The 15,989-nt window shown below is 42.4% G+C and overlaps 1 long non-coding RNA gene and 1 pseudogene across 2 annotated transcripts in view; one reads left to right on the top strand and one right to left on the bottom strand.

The window, feature by feature from the left end:
• LOC306660608 overlaps positions 1-15,989 on the bottom strand; it is a 601,149-nt gene that overhangs the window by 218,016 nt on the left and 367,144 nt on the right. The gene's annotated exons all lie outside the window — the stretch shown is intronic.
• On the top strand, positions 1,747-4,818 carry LOC306660010 (protein Wiz-like; annotated as a pseudogene). The gene has a single exon. The product of its transcript is annotated as a protein Wiz-like (transcript).

Raw genomic sequence — 15,989 nt, 5'->3', positions numbered from 1 at the left:
TTTTTTAGAAGGTTGAATTCCACTTTATTCATTCACCCCTAGCAAGGAACTCAAAGTCATGAGGAGACTCCAGGTTGGGCAGGCACATTCCACAGTGCCTCAGGATGACACTGTATCCACATAAGTTGGGCAGCCCCACAGCTGTTGGTGAGGGATTCCATGGAAGTAGAAATCCAGCCCACCCCAGATCCAGGTACCAAACATGTCCTTGGATGCAGTCCTTTGAGGGTCACTTATCTGCCAGCAGTTGGGGTGACAGGGTGAGTGGAAGGGACATTGACCTCTCCACCAATGGCCATCAAGGCACATTGGTTCAGCAGTTGTAGGACAGGGCACCATCAGTCATCGAGTCCTGCATGCAACTGATACCTGGACCAGAACTCTGCGTGTCTATGAGGTTATATATAAACCCTAAAAGTATCTCAGTGCCTCAAAGAGGAAGACATGAAATAGCAAATAAAAAATTAAGAAACATGTGGTATTCAAGATAGAGTGGGTGAAAAAAGAAAAATGTTTATTTTTTTAATTTGTAATATAAAAATGTATAATGAACCCCTTACAATAAAGGGATTCCTATCTATTTTCCTGCTGTTAACAAGGAGTCCTTAATTTTCATTTTACACTTGACTACCCAAATGGTGTGGCTGACCCTGGGTCTGTTTGCTTTTTCTGTGGTCTGTATATAAAAAGGGCCATATAAAGAAGTGAATGTTCACCAAAATCCATACCCCCACTCTTTTCTGGGTATACCAATAGATTGAATCTCACCCCTTACATGTAGGATGTTTATATGATGCATTTTCACTAACAGAATATGAGTGGAAGTGAGGTGGGTTACCGGTCAAGGCAATGAGGAATAGGTATGCCTTCTTCCTTTTCTTGGTTCATCATCTGGCAACAGAGGACTGGCAACAGGGCCCTCAAGAGTGATAGACATTGGAACCTTATTGACTACATGGGGCAGAACTCCATTCCAAGTCCTCTCAATCCTCAAGAACACCAAATTCAATTTTACAAAAAGTTTTTTTGTGTTAAATCATTTAAATTTGATTATTGTGTCACTTAGCTACTTTTTTGACTTAATATAGGTCATGTAAATAGTCATCAAACTGACTTGCCTGGGTCTCTCTACTCAAAACATAAAAGCTCAGTATATCAGATTATTTTTGAGTTCCTTAGGGTATGAGATGCAAATATTTTAAAAATTATACCATCAAAAAATCATGTGAACTTTAACTCTTCTTTCCCTGTTTTGACATGCCTTTAAAAAATGGTTAAAATGGTTCAGTGAACTTTGAGATCCAGGTATCGGGGTAAATCCAGAAAAGCATGATGAAAAATTGTGAAAAGGAGGGTGTAGGGAAACTGCTATCCCCACACATGTACCAGACACTTCAAAGAAACCTACCAGACTTCCACGAGAAAGTGACTCATTTCAGTAGTTTTCCTAACATCCAAGAAAAACTTGAATCCACGGACTTGGACTAAAGAGAAGGAAATACTTCAGATCAAGTAGGTTCTATGAAAGGTTTTGAAACTTAGAATTAGTCAGCCCTATTTGTGAGTTTTTAGTTCCTTAGATACTCAACTTCACTCAGGGACAGGTATGGTGCTAAAAGGTTGAGCTCTAGATGTGAGAAACCTTAAAACAGAAATTACCAAATTGACAGATACAGGCTCGTTCACTACTGTATTTCTAAGCTATATAATTTAGATAATGAAAAATTACAGTGCGTGGGAGCCAAGATGGCAGCCTCCACCGCCCAGGGCCGAGTGACAAAAGCCCAGAGCAAAGCGGGGGACCGCGCGAGGGGGCGCCCCCACGCTCCCACCCCACTAGCCCGGCCCCGTGATCCTGCTGCCGCCGCCGCCGCAGCCGCCGCTGCCGCCGCCCCAGGACCGGCCCAAGGCCGAACTGGAGCCTGGTCTCTGTCCCGCGCCCCTGCCGGGCTTGGGTTCTGAGGAACACACAATGGTGGCCATGGACTTGGGGGCCCCCTGCTTCCTAAGAAAAGCCTGCCTGTCCCTGGGGCCTTGGAGCAGGTGGCGAGTCGACTGAGCAGCAAAGTGGCCGGGAGGTTCCTCATGGCAGCAAACAGGAGCTGCTGGACCTCAAGGCCCAGAGCCAGCTGTGAAGTCTGCAGCGCCTGCTTTGAGACCCATAAAGGCCTGTCCAGCCACGCACGTTCCCACCTTCAGCAGCTGGGGGTGGCTGGAATCAGAGGGCAGTCGTGGCCCCATCGACCTCCTCTAGGAGCTGATGAAGCAGAAGGGCCTGCCCGATGTTTTTCTCGGGCTGCCGCCAGGCCTAGCTAAGAAGTCCAACTGGCCTAAAGAATTGGTCTCTGGGGCTACCCGGCCAGGTCTGCTTACCTTGGCCAAACCCCTGGACACCCCTGCTGTCAACAACGCCATCAAGTCTCCTCCTGGCTTCTCAACCAAGAGCCTGGCCCACCCACCCAGCTCTCTGCTCCTCAAGAAGGCGCCGCTGGCCCTGACTGGCTCCCATACCCCCAAGAATAATGAGGACAAGAGCCCCCAGCTGTCCCTGAGCCCCTGGCCAGCCTCCCCAAGGTCTGAGGATGAGGGGCCCCTGAATCTCACTTTACATAGTGATGGGGGCAGAGAGCTGGACTGCCAGCTCTGTGGTGCCTGGTTTGAGACCCACAAGGGTCTGTCCAGCCACGCCTGTGCCCACCTGCGCCACCTGGGAGTCAGCGACCCGGACGCCAAGGGACCCCCATCGAAGTGCTCCACAGGCTCAGCAGGAGGGACAGCGTCCAGATCTGCCTCCCACACGGGCGCGGAGCCCTGGCCCAGCTGGGGCGGCCTTTTCCCTCGTCTGCGGCCCTCTCCTTGCTCCCCGCCCACCGCCCGCCAAGAAGGCCAAGCTGAAGGCGCGAGTACGGCCAGTCCTTGGGGAAGTAGAACCTCTCGGCCGCCTCAGCCACCGGCATTTTCTGGGCCTCTGATATGGAGCCATCTCCTCTCAACCTCTCCTCCGGCCCAGAGCCAATTCCAGACATCCGCTGTGAGTTCTTCAAGAACCACAAGGGCCTGTCCAGCCACGCACGTTCCCACCTGCGGCATATGGGCATGACTGAGTGGTAGGTCAGTGGCTCGCCCATCAACACGCTGAGGGAGATCCTGAAAAGACGGACCCAGTCTCGGCCAGGTGGACCCTCCACCCTCCAGGGCCCAGCCCAAAAGCCCTAGCAAAGGTGGTGGGCACTGGAGACCCTGGCAGCTCACTAGAAGCCCGCAACCCCTGGGACCTTCACATCTCACCTCTGGCCTGCTGCCACCACCACCAGGCAGCCCCCTGGACCACTCACCAACTGCCTCTCCTCCTCCCAGGGCCCAGAAGATGTTCCCAGGCCTGACTGCAACCTCCCTGACTAAGAAGCTAAAGTCTGAACAAATGCGGGTGGAGATCAAGCGGGAGATGCTGCCAGGGGCCCTTCATGGGGAACCGCACCCACCTGAGGGTCCCTGGGGGGTGCAGCGGGAAGACATGACATCCTTGAACCTGTCATCCCGGGAGAGCCGGTGAATGATATCTGCTGTGAGTTTGGCTGTGAGTTCTTTGAGAATCACAAGGGCCTGTGGAGCCAAGCACACTCCCACCTGGGGCAGATGGGCATGACTGAGTAGTCTGTCAACGGCTCACCCATCAACACAATCTGGGAGATCCTGAGAAGCGGTGCCTCATCAAGGAGCAGCCAGCCGGAGACCTGGCTCCTGCCTTGGCTGAGATGGGTCTTCCACAGTAGCCCCTGGGCCTGTACAGTCCCCACTACCACTTTCGCCCCTGGCTGGCCGGCCAGGCAAACCAGGAGCTGGGCCAGCCCAGGTTCCCGGGAGCTCAGCCTGATACCCATCACTGGGGCCAAACCCTCAGCTACCGGCTACCTGGGCTCAGTGGCAGCCAAGTGGCCCCTGCAGGAGGACGTCTCCTCACCGCAGAGGTCAAGGCCAAGACCTACATCCAGACTGAACTGCCCTTCAAGGCAAAGACCCTCCACAAGAAGGCCTCCCACTCCTCCACCGAGGCCTGCTGCAAGCTCTGTGACATTTACTTTGAAAATTGCAAATCCCTGGCCAGCCACGCACGGGCACACCTGCGGCAGTTTGGTGTGACAGAGTGGTGTGCCAACAGCTCGCCCATCTAGACACTGAGCGAGTGGATCAAGCATCAGCCCCAGAAGATGGGTGACTACCACAGTTCCATCCAGGGCGGCCGCCCCTTCACCAAGAAGACCTGCAGTGCTGGCCATGGCCGTGACAATGACAAGCGACCACCCCTGGGGCTGGCACTTGGGGGCCTGGCCTTGGTTGACTGCAGTGCTGGTGGGGAGCCAGGGCTCGAGGCTGGCCGGGCAGCTGACAGCGGTGAGCGGCCTCTGGCAGCCAGCTCGCCAGGCACTATGAAGTCTGAGGAACATCAGCGGCAGAATACAACAAATTTGAGCGCCAGCAAGCCCGCTCCCCAGATTCCTCTGGGGTCCGGGGAAGCGAGGAGGCCAATGACTTGCTTCAGAAGCTGGAAGAGGTAGAGCAGCCTCCACCCCGGGTGCGGCCAGTCCCCTCCTTGGTGCCCTGACCTCCTCAAACATCACTCGTCAAGTTTGTTGGCAACATCTACACCCTCAAGAGCAGGTTCTGAGAAGTGGAATTCCAGGGCCCCCTTTCCATCCAGGAAGAGTGGGTATGACGCTTACAGCGGCACATCCTGGAGATGAATTTCTCCAAGCAGATCCTGCACCTGAGGAGCCCCAAGCCCCGCTGGCACAGACAGCAGCAGCAGAGGCACCCTAACACCAAAGCATTCCAGATTTCCTCTTGTCCACCTCTGTCTCTTGTTTCTCCTCTATGTCCTCCTCCCTCTCTTCCTTTTTCTCCGTTTCCAAAGGAGCAAGCCAAAAACCTCAAACCGGTGCCCCTCGGGGGCCTGGGCACACTACAAATGGGTGCCTGGAGCCAGCTAGCCACCCTCCCCCAGCCAGAGGACTCTGGGGCCACAAGGGTGTCTTCCTCCAGTCCACACCCACCTGGTCCAGCAGGGGTAGCAGCCAGTCCCTGGTGGCAGCTGATCTGGTCACAGGGGAGGACAGCATTACCCCGTGGCTAGCAGCCAACAGGGCTATGTCTGCTATCCATGGTCATTTGCAGAGACCCCAAAGACTTCTGTTCTGGTCCCCTCTTGTCCCCATGTGTCCTCTCACACAGGCACATGCAAACATACACGCACACATGCACCTCGTGAGACCCGGGATCTGCCCCAGCCTCCCAGTTCCCAAGTTAAAAGATCACATCATGCCACAGTGCTTGCTCAGGGGAAGCCACGCTCCCTCTGTGGGCCCACTTGGGCCTGGGAGCCCCCATTGAGCCCACAATGCCACAGAAATCTTGTTGGCTACCCCCAGAGGGGCATTCGTAACTGGGGAAGAGCTCAGAGCTGACAGCTGCCTCCTGCCATGTCAAGGCCCCCAGAGCCTCAGGGGCTCCAGGGCTGGATGGTAGAGGGGGATGGGACTCTCCTCCCCCATCCCTCCTTCCCTCCCCCCTTTCACTGTTGCTTTCTATGTATAGTTCCCTAGATCTTTCACTTTTTCCCCCCTCCCCTCGGTACTGGGGATCGAACTCAGGGCCTTGTGCTTGCGAGGCAAGCACTCTACCAGCTGAGCTATCTCCCCAGCCCGATCTTTCACTTTTTTAAAAACCCATTTTGTATAGAGAATAAGGAACGTGGATCTTTTTATTTTGCAATCCTGGGCCAGCTAGATACCGGGAGAAAATTGTCCTTCTAACTTTTTTTCAATGGCCACCTTTTTCTTATTGATGTACCTAAAAATATGTAAATTAAATTTCTCTTCTGGAAACACGGGGGGGGGGGGGGCGGGGAAATTCCTGCCTCTACTGCACCATTGGATAATCCTACAGAGATGAAACAATGTGAAAATATGCAAGTGTATATTCATGCCCTTTGGAAGAAAAAGAAATTTCCCTGAGTCACTCATCTTTTATCTAAAATGTGAAACCAAAGTACACGTTTCATTTTATACTTTTTAATGTCTTAATTACAAGCAGTCCTCACTTTGCCCAATAGCATGGGGCTATAAAATGCCTGTGCAACCTGAAATCACACAAGGGCATCATATTAACCAATGAGAAACGTTCTGATCCATGATCTTTACTTTTTGTAGAAATAGTAAAATAGGTTCAAATGTATAAGAAAATTAAAGAGTAAAACTAATATTTTGTACATTATAATTGAACACATTGGTACTATTTATTGATGAACTTTGAGTTCTTTGAATATCACTTGGCTCCCTGTTATTAATCTTAAAGTGCAAGTATCTTCTCTGCCTTGGTAAACTGTCATCCTCTTAAGACTGGATCACCTTCTAATATTTAACTTCTTATACTACCAGTGTCATAAAATAATTTAGTCTTTTATCTCTTACCTTTTTATCACTTTCTCTGGGACATCTTTTACATTATAAATGCTTTCCACATTTACCTTAACAAGTTGGCATTTACTAAGTTCTTCTGACTGCCTATATAGTCTCTGGAACATGAGATATGTCAGCATTCCCCTAAACAGCTATTCCTTTTATAATTCCAATTTATATTTTATTCATATTTCACTTTCATCACTTTCACTTTTCCTTTCTCACTGTACTTCCACCTTTACCAATTCCCTCTTTTCATTGTTAAATATCAACAAGCTTAACCCCAGTAGACAAGGAGGCAACACACACTTTACTGTCAGTGTGGATAATAAATAACAGATGCACACTGATCAATCACCAACAGACTCTGAAAACAGTGACGCAGTTGATCATTTGTCATGATGTGAATCAGCTAATTACATAGTGAATTCGGACTAAAGGGCTACAGCAGTTAAGTTTGTACTTTTTCCATTTATTCATAGTTAATATATCATGGTAACTGAAATTTTAAACTTGTTCTTGGGGACGGGTTTTATTAAACTAAATCATCACCAAAATGTGTATGTTAGGGAACTTGCAAAAAAGGGACTGTCTTCACTTTCTAAATGTTTTCTCAGATGTGTAAAATAATGTAGTTTCAGATTTTTAAACAATTTTTACCATTTTTTTACACATTACTACATCTTTAACCTATGCTTAAAAAGTGGCTATTATTATTTATTAATGTCCAAATATTTTTATTTTGGTACCAGGGACTGAACTTAAGGACATTTAATTACTGAGCCACATCCCCAGCCCTCTTATGTATTTTATTTAGAGACAGTCTCACTGAGTTGCTTAGGGCCTGGATAAATTGCTGAGACTGGCTTTGAACTCACAATCCTTCTGACAACCTCCCAAACCACTGAGATTAAAGGTGTGTGCCCCTGTGCCCCCTAATGTCCAAATCTTTTATAGGTAACAATTTTCATAAAATGTTATGTAGTTTTACATAAATTCAGTTGAAATGGACAAATTTGAAATGTTTCATTAAAATTCAACTAACTGTTGAATTACACCATAGATATCGACAACATCTACCTTTTCTTCATATGGAAAAAAACAAATCTTTATGGACTACAGCAATAGAATGCTTCACTACAGTTCTTAGTAGTCTTATAGAGGTTGCAGAGTTTATAGTTCAGCACAATAACACAGGTTCTCTCCAATTCACCCAGAATATTAATAGTAATATTAATTGGATGATGTAATTAATATTTTGGTTCTTTAGACAGAACTTCTCCTTGAAATTTGCAATATTTTGTATTTCCATGCATGATAGAGTTGCATAATACTAAGGAAATGCAGGGGGGATATACTTTAGAGATGCATGTATAATGTCCTTTGACTTTCATTCCCACCATTCTCTAGAGCGGGGAGAACAGAGCAGAAAAATTATATTTTGTTACCTGTGTTTGTTACTTTAGTGAAACAGCTGCATTCTATTTCACTTAATTTTCATAACTACCTGTTATATTTTAAATGTGAGGTGTCCCCCAAAAGCTTGTGTGAGACGATGAAAGCAGGCTAAGAAGTAAAATGATTGGCTTATGAGCCTTACCCCAATCAGTGCATTGATCCTCTGATAGGGGTTAATTCTGTGGTAACTATAGGCAAGTAGAGTCTGTCTGGAGGAGGTAGGTCACTGAGAGCACACCTTTGTGGTTTATATTTGGTGAGCTGAGCTTCCTATCTCTTTGCTTCCTGTCATCATGTTCCCAGCTGCTCTCCTCCACCACACTCTTCTGCCATGATGTTTTGCCTCATTCCAGGCCCTGAGGAATGGAGTCAGCCATCTAGACTGAGACCTGAAACCATGAGTCCCCAAATAAACTTTTCTTTAAATTTGTTCTCGTAAGTTGTTTTGGTCACAGCAGTGGAAAAGTCTCACTAATACACCACTGTAAGAGGAAAGTTTTATTCATTCATCTGTTGAACGGCATCTAGGTTGGTTCCATATGCCCTTTAGCCAGGAAGATACCATGGCAGACTGAAGTATGGAGCAAACTTAGCCTGTTCTCTTCCTATTAAGATCTGGAAAAAGTATCAAAGAGTGTCCTGCAGAAATCTTTATCTTGCTCCAAAATTTCTGCCAGGTCTCAGCTTTTATATCCTCATGTCCTCTTCATCTTCTCAATTTCCCATTTCCTTGTTGGATTATCTCTTGTCTGTATATAATATTTGGCAAGATTTTTATTCAAATGGGGGGGAAAGATTTTTATAATGCCTTGAGTACATTAGAATTCACTGATATTTCATGTTTGGGATTTCAGAATTGGGGTGGATAGGTGAAAGATGGAACAGTTGATAATATTCCAAAAACCAGAACAGAATAATCTGTCAATGTTAAAATAATACTCAGTCTCCAAATTATTGGAGAATTTCATGGTCATTTCTCATCTAATCCAGTGTGTCTTTATTTGTCCTTCCTCTCATTTCTCCTGTGTATTCATTCCTTTTCTTATAGTTCCTCTCCATTTTCTGCTCCCTCTCAGGATCAGGAACAAAGGTAACGACGTAACTTGTTCTTTCTCTTTGTCTCATGCAAGTTAGCTCCTTATTTCTCCAAGGTCCTGGTATCTGTTAACCTCTAAGCACAAAGTTTATGAAGGTGTTTTTGTCTCATTCATTAACATTAAAATATTCATTAAGAGATGAGAATTATGTATGTATGTTATTTTCTATATTTTCACTGCCTAAATCCATGATGCCTTACTCATTACAATAGGGTGAGGATGCTATTTTTCTGTCATTCCTTACCTAGCATTTAGTCACTAAATCCTCACACTGCTCTCTTCTCAATAACTAGTACTTTTGGAGCAATTCTCTGTATATTTCCATGTGGTTCTAGGATCTTAGGAAGAATGTTGCAGTGCTTTGTGTAACCTGATCCTGAATTTTAGTGGCCCTCTTTTACATGAAACAAAAACTACAAGCAAATATGTATCAGAGTATTTATAATCAGTAATCATGAGAAATTTTAAAGATAAAAAAACTGTTACGTTAACAAAAAAAATTTATGAAATAATATTTATGTTCATGAAAAGTCTCACTCATTTTTACTCCTCCAGTCCTATATTTTTTGACTATAAAATCAATTTTTCATACAACTATAAACATTTATATTCTTCTGTATATACAAAATGTTTTTTATTGTATTGTCTATTTCTTTCCTCATCACAGGTCTTACAGGTTAAGATCCCCTGTCACTGGATCTCCAATATTTTTCTCACAACATAGAAAATTCCAAAAACTCCTATGACTGTACAGATCAGGTTTTTTGTTTATGTCTTACTAAATTTGTGCATTATACATCTTATGTTGTCTTCACTTCAGTTTTCTCTGTCAAACTCCATTTAGCCCACCTCATTATGTCAGTCTGTCTGGAGAACAAAGGTAATGGGATCTGATGGTAGGGTAAGAACTCATTAACACATCATATGTAAAATTTATACTTGTGCCATAGTATTTTTTTGGAATTTTCATTCTTCTTAACTCAATGTCTTATGACTGCTCCTATCTTGGAGGAAAGAAGAAGATATTTTCAGATTTGGTAATTTTCATCTTTTCTCCATCTTCCCATGTAGCTGCTAAGGTGTTATATTAGGTCCAATTATGCTTTGCTATGAATTCAGACCCCTGAAATTGTCTTGAGCAAGGGATGCATAAGAGATTCTTTGAATTAGAGAATAGAATTCTCATCCCAGTTCTATGATTATTTTAATATTAGCTAAGATATAGTACCTCATACTTTCATGTAAGGAACAGATGGTAAATAAGCCCTGTTCGCAGCAGGTAGTGATGCATGACTGTAGTACCAGTTACTTGAGAGGCTGAGACAGGAGGATGGCAAGTTTAAGGCCAGCCTCAGCAATGCAGCGAGACTCTAAGCAACTTAGTGAGACCCTGTCTCAAAATAAAAGAATAAAATGAGCTGGCGGCATACCTCAGTGGAAAAACATCTCTGGGTTCAGTCTTTAGTACCCCCCCCCCAAAAAAAAAGTAATGTCTGTTTCTTCTGTTTACAACAATAAGACTGAGCACCTGAAAGAAAATAATGATTTGCAAGAACAGCTGACTTCATAAGAAGTTCACCCAGAATTCTGATCTCTTGGAACCAGTTTGGGTTATGATTAAACCTATTGAATTCTCTCAGCCGATAAGTGAGAATCATATCATCCCTTCTTACCTCATGTTCTATATTCTTCAATTGGCTTTTGATTTGCAAGCCCTTTCTAATTCTTTACACTGTAATTATGCCTCTTTAGTAGGCAAACAATTAGCAGTCTATATGCATATACTGATCTCATAACAGATTGCCCCTCAAAGTATATCATCTAGAAATAGATCCAGGGATCACCACAATGGAGCAGTAGACAACTTGGGACTGGGTCTGAGGCAAACACAAATGACCTGGCAAGAAGTAAGGTAGTTTTCAAAAATGTAGACTAAAAGGAAGTAATGATTAAGTAGTATCCTTTGGAGAAAATGCAAAATAGCAGTAGCAGCTCTGCATCTGAAATATGGTGTCCATATTTACATAGATTTTCACATTTACTGTTTTCACAGTAAGCAAATAGGTACATGAAATCATTCATCCAAAGCAAGCAGAGTTACATATTAACACACGATTGTCTGCTTATTATTGCAGATAAATGAAACCAAAAGCTAAGAGTCACAAAGAAGCAGCTCATGGGAACTTTTCTTTAGTTAACATATAGGAAAACATAAAGATTCTTCAAATTCTTCCAAGAACTTCTTGAGGGAATTTTGAGACACTTGATTATCATCTGTAATTACTGGGATAGTACAAGAAGTTAAACCCTGGTGCTATGCCAGAAACTGAAGATAGGGAGAGATTTCCTCACCGTACACAATATTAGTGAATATGAACTAAGGAACTATCTAACATACTAAGACTGATAAAACTAACTACTATGCATTTGGAAGTAAAATTAATGAGTTTCTGATGTCCATATTACTTTCCTATAAAAATCTTATACAGTCTAATAAAAAAAAAAATCTCAAGTAACAATGTTGACGAGGGTAGGGTCTTGGGGGAGGGTAACAAAGAAAATAAAACAGAAGCAGAAAAGCACATAGGTTTAGTTCCATAACAACAGTTGGAAAGAAAAACAGAAAAAGTTAAAATGGGACAGGGCCAGCAAAAACTGAGAAGAAGTTTAGCCCAAATTCTGGGCTAAAAACTGTGCCAGGCAGGACAAACATTTTGTAGCATCCACAGTTGGCCAGCCTTCCTAGAAGAAATTAAATAAACAGTTTTTTCCATCTTCAAATAGTAACAAGTAAAATTAGAAAATGCTCTTGAAATGTGTTATTTCAGTAATCCCTATAGAAAAATCTTGTAGAGGAATTGCTAGTGGAAGTTTACCTCCCATCAATTAAGGACAAGCAGAATGGGTTGGAATTGACCTGAGAACTAATCACTCCTGGGGAGTGCTAACTTCAACCCAATGCTCCTCAGTCTCTGCAGAAGTTTAGTCAAAAATGGGTCAAATGGTATCCTACCCATCAAGGTGACAGGTAAAACCAAAGTGAGCTATTGCAGCAGGGTGGAAGTTTCTGTGCTACAGACTACCCACAGTAGAACTTGCACCCACAGTCCCCACAGTTCTAGATAGCAACCAAGTACTTAGATAGCCTCACTCTTCAGAAGTCTCAGCAGAGGGAAGTGGGCAGCCATGATTCACAACCACTGGCAGTAGGAGCTCAGATGCTGACACTGTATCTCACTCATGGGAATGGTACTCCAGTGATTGACACCAGCCAGGATAGAGGTTTCTTTGCCACAGACCACCCAGAGAACCTGCATTTAGAGGTTCCACACTTGCAGACAGCCAACAAGCCCCTTTAGAGGGGAGGGGGAGGACAGTATCCCACAGCAGTCAGCATGACACCCCTGAGCTCTGCACACTATGTCTCTGTACTCAACAAAAACAGCGAGTTACCTCCAAGCATTCAGACTGCGGTCCCTGGGTGACAAATAAGAACTGACTGAGAAAAGCAGGGCAACAAGGGAGGAGATCCTGTGCTTCAGCTCCTCTAGCAGATCCAGAATTTCCAGTTAACTCTCATTCAGATGCAAAAATCTAATAGAAAACAATTCCTAAGGATAACTCCAAGCAGACATCAGAGAAACCCAGGGACACAATGGTGGTATACCCCACAAAGGGGCTTACAGAAGAGCACCTAACAGGAACCAACACCAACTTGTGTGACAGATACAAACCTGCAGACCTGTAACCTGTGGATAGAGGGAGCAGAAGCTCTGAGTCATCCAGTGCCACATCAAATAGACAACAATACCTTTAGACTACCACATTACACATACTCCAAAATATGCATATGGGAATTCACAGTAGATTTGATGGCCCTGGATACTCACAGCATTCCTTCAGGAGGGCACACAGGTCTATGCCTCCTAAAAGGGAATAACTTGACTGCTAAGTAACAATTAGGGATAATCTTCTCTGACCCAACAGAAAGATAGTAAGCACCCAGACATACCAAAGAGCAAAGAGGTCTCTCTGAATCATATCAGAGGTGATCACTACCTCCATATCCGGGAAAACAAAGAAGTAAAACCAGAGAGTAGTGAGCTTTTACTAAAGATTGCAAACCTGATAAAATCTAAATTAGGAAGATTAAATGAGAAATCTCTCTACTTCATCATGGACTATCATCAGTAGTCCTAATGTCAAATAAGGTATTATAGATATCACTTTTTGTATTGTATTGGTAGATGTTCCCTTGTCATTTGATACTGTGCCCTCTGCCCATTTGATTGTATTTCTTCTAATGTCTTCAAGCAATAACTGGAATCTTTGATTTCTCAGCATAGGATTATAGTTATTCCTCTTATTTCCTCTTTTCCCCTTTGCTTTACCTGCTCCTTCCTCAAATCCCAGTTACCATCCCTCTGTTTTGTTTTGTTTTCTTCTTTACTTTGGTTTGTACTATTCTTTTTTCTTTTTATTTTTTCTCTTCTCCCATTTTCAGATCCTGTATGATATAATAGTGATTTTACTATATTTTACTAATTTCTTAACCTTTTCTAGAACATTGCTATAGTTTATATCTAGATTAGAAGAACTTGGAGAACATGTTAAAGTCCCTCCTGCCAAGATTTATTATTACATGACTTTGTTTTGAAGTGGTTGCAGGTAATAGAATTTAGTATCTTCTCTTCAAGTGTGCTGATACTGAGGAAAGTAGAGGATGCACGTTGAGTGAGATGAAGCAACACTTTGATATTCACCCAGCTTGGGACACATAAGAGAAAGCTCACTCAATCTTTCTTGCCTACAGGTTGATAATCATTCGAACAGATGAGTAGACATAAAAATATTGTGGAAAAGCAAGGGGATAAAACCACATCAGTTAACATAACATCAAAAACTGTTCCCATTGACAACACAGTGGAGAAAATATAAGAAAAATGACTTTTTACATCTATAATTCAGTTAAAGTATTCAAGGAACTAAAAAAGTCCATTTCTTACATCCTAAGAGAAAAAATGCAGGAAGTATAAGATCATTTCAATGAGAGAGATTCTGAAAAGTGACCAAAAAGAAATCCAAGAAGGGCAAAACTCCAAGTTATATTTTAAATGGAGTTGAAAACATCACAAATAAATTAGATCACATAGAAAACAGATCCTCAAGATTTGAAGACAAAGTTTATAATCTTATTTTGGGGGTGGTGGTGTACTGGGGACTGAACCCTGGGGCACTTAACCACTGAGCCCCATCCCCAGCCTTTTTTTGTATTTTAGACACAGGGTCTTGCTGAGTTGATTAGGGCCTCACTAAATTGCTAAGGCTAGCTTTGAACTCACAATCCTCCTGCCTCAGCCTCCCAAACTACTGTGGTTACTGGCATGCATCAGGCCAGGCTTATAATCTTGAAAATAAAGTAAAAAATAAAGAAAAGATATTAAGATACCATGACCAGAATATTCAAGAAATCTGAGATAACATTAAGAAAGCAAATATAAGTGTTGTTGGCATTGAAGACACCACAACAGAAATGAAAAGAATGCACAATCTTTTCAATTAAATAATATGAAAAAAAATGCAAGCTTTATAAACGTGATGGAAATACAAATATAATATGCATTTAGAATTCCAAATGAGCAAGATCAAAAAATATCCAATCCAAGAAATATTATAACAAAAATACCTGATTATAGAAAAAGGATAGAACTTTAAAAGTTGCAGGAGAAAAAGAGAGGGTCACATTTAAAGGAAATATATATATATATATATATCAAGCCCTGAAAGAAAATGGGTGTGAACCAAAGTTACTATATTCAACAAAACTATTCTTCAGAGTTAAACATAAAACAAAAATCATCCATGGTAAGCAGAAACTAAAAGAATTTATAACCACTAAGCCTGTACTACAAAATATACTCAATGAAATACTGCATGCAGAAGAAATGAAAAAATAAAAACGAAGGCCATCAGAGGAATGAAACATACTAGTTAGTAAAAGGAGAATCAAGTCTTAATTATTAGAAATTGTGTCAGTTATAGGAAATAAAATACCTTCTCTCTGCAATAACACAGAATGCAGATGGTCTAAACTCTTCAATAAAAAGTCAGATTGGAAGAAGGAATTTAAAAAATAAAACCCAACTATGTGTTAAGAGTCTCGCCTCACAGGCAACAAAATCCCTAGGCTAAAGGTGAAAGAATGGAAAAAGATATACTATGGAAAAGGAGACCAAAAGTAAGCAGGAGTAGCTATGCTCATACCAAACAAAGTAGGTTTCAAGCCAAAATTATTTAGAAGACAAAGAAAATCATACTGGTTAAAGGAATCATGCTGGTTAAGGGAATCACCTAAGAAGAATGTATAATAATTGTAACATTTATGCCCCAGATATTGATGTACATATGTACATAAATCCTACTCAATATAAAATCAAATAGTTCACAATACAATCATACTTGGTGATTTCACATATTTATCACTAAGTGATAGGTCGTATAGATATAAACTAAGAATCTTCAGAACTACAAACACTATTAATCAAATGGACCTGACAAAGTATAGAATACGTCACTCAACAACTGAATTTACTTTCTTCTCAGTAGCACATGAAACTTTCTACAATAGGTCATTTTAGGATACAAAGAAACTCTTTGCAAATACAAAGAAACAAGATAATTCCTTACAACCTATCAGGTTATAATGGAATAAAATTTGAAATCAATAATATAAAGATAAAACAACATTTTAACACCTAGAAATCATATATTGTAGCTTTGAATGAGAATCATAGAAGTCAGAGGAGAAATAAAAAAATTAGAAACAAAGGAGAGAGATACAACATATCAAAATCTTTGGGACAGTGTGAAGACAGTTCTAAGAAGAAAATTTATGTAATTGACTATGTATATTAAAATAATAGAAAGACCCCAAGTATATAATCCAATTTTTCTAGGCCTTGTGGGATAACATAAGAAG

Source organism: Sciurus vulgaris (genome assembly GCF_902686455.1).
Source record: "Sciurus vulgaris genome assembly, chromosome: 4".
Taxonomy (NCBI): Eukaryota; Metazoa; Chordata; class Mammalia; order Rodentia; family Sciuridae; genus Sciurus; species Sciurus vulgaris.
The sequence above is the reverse complement of the archived record's forward strand: the minus strand, read 5'-3'. Positions and strand labels throughout refer to the sequence as shown.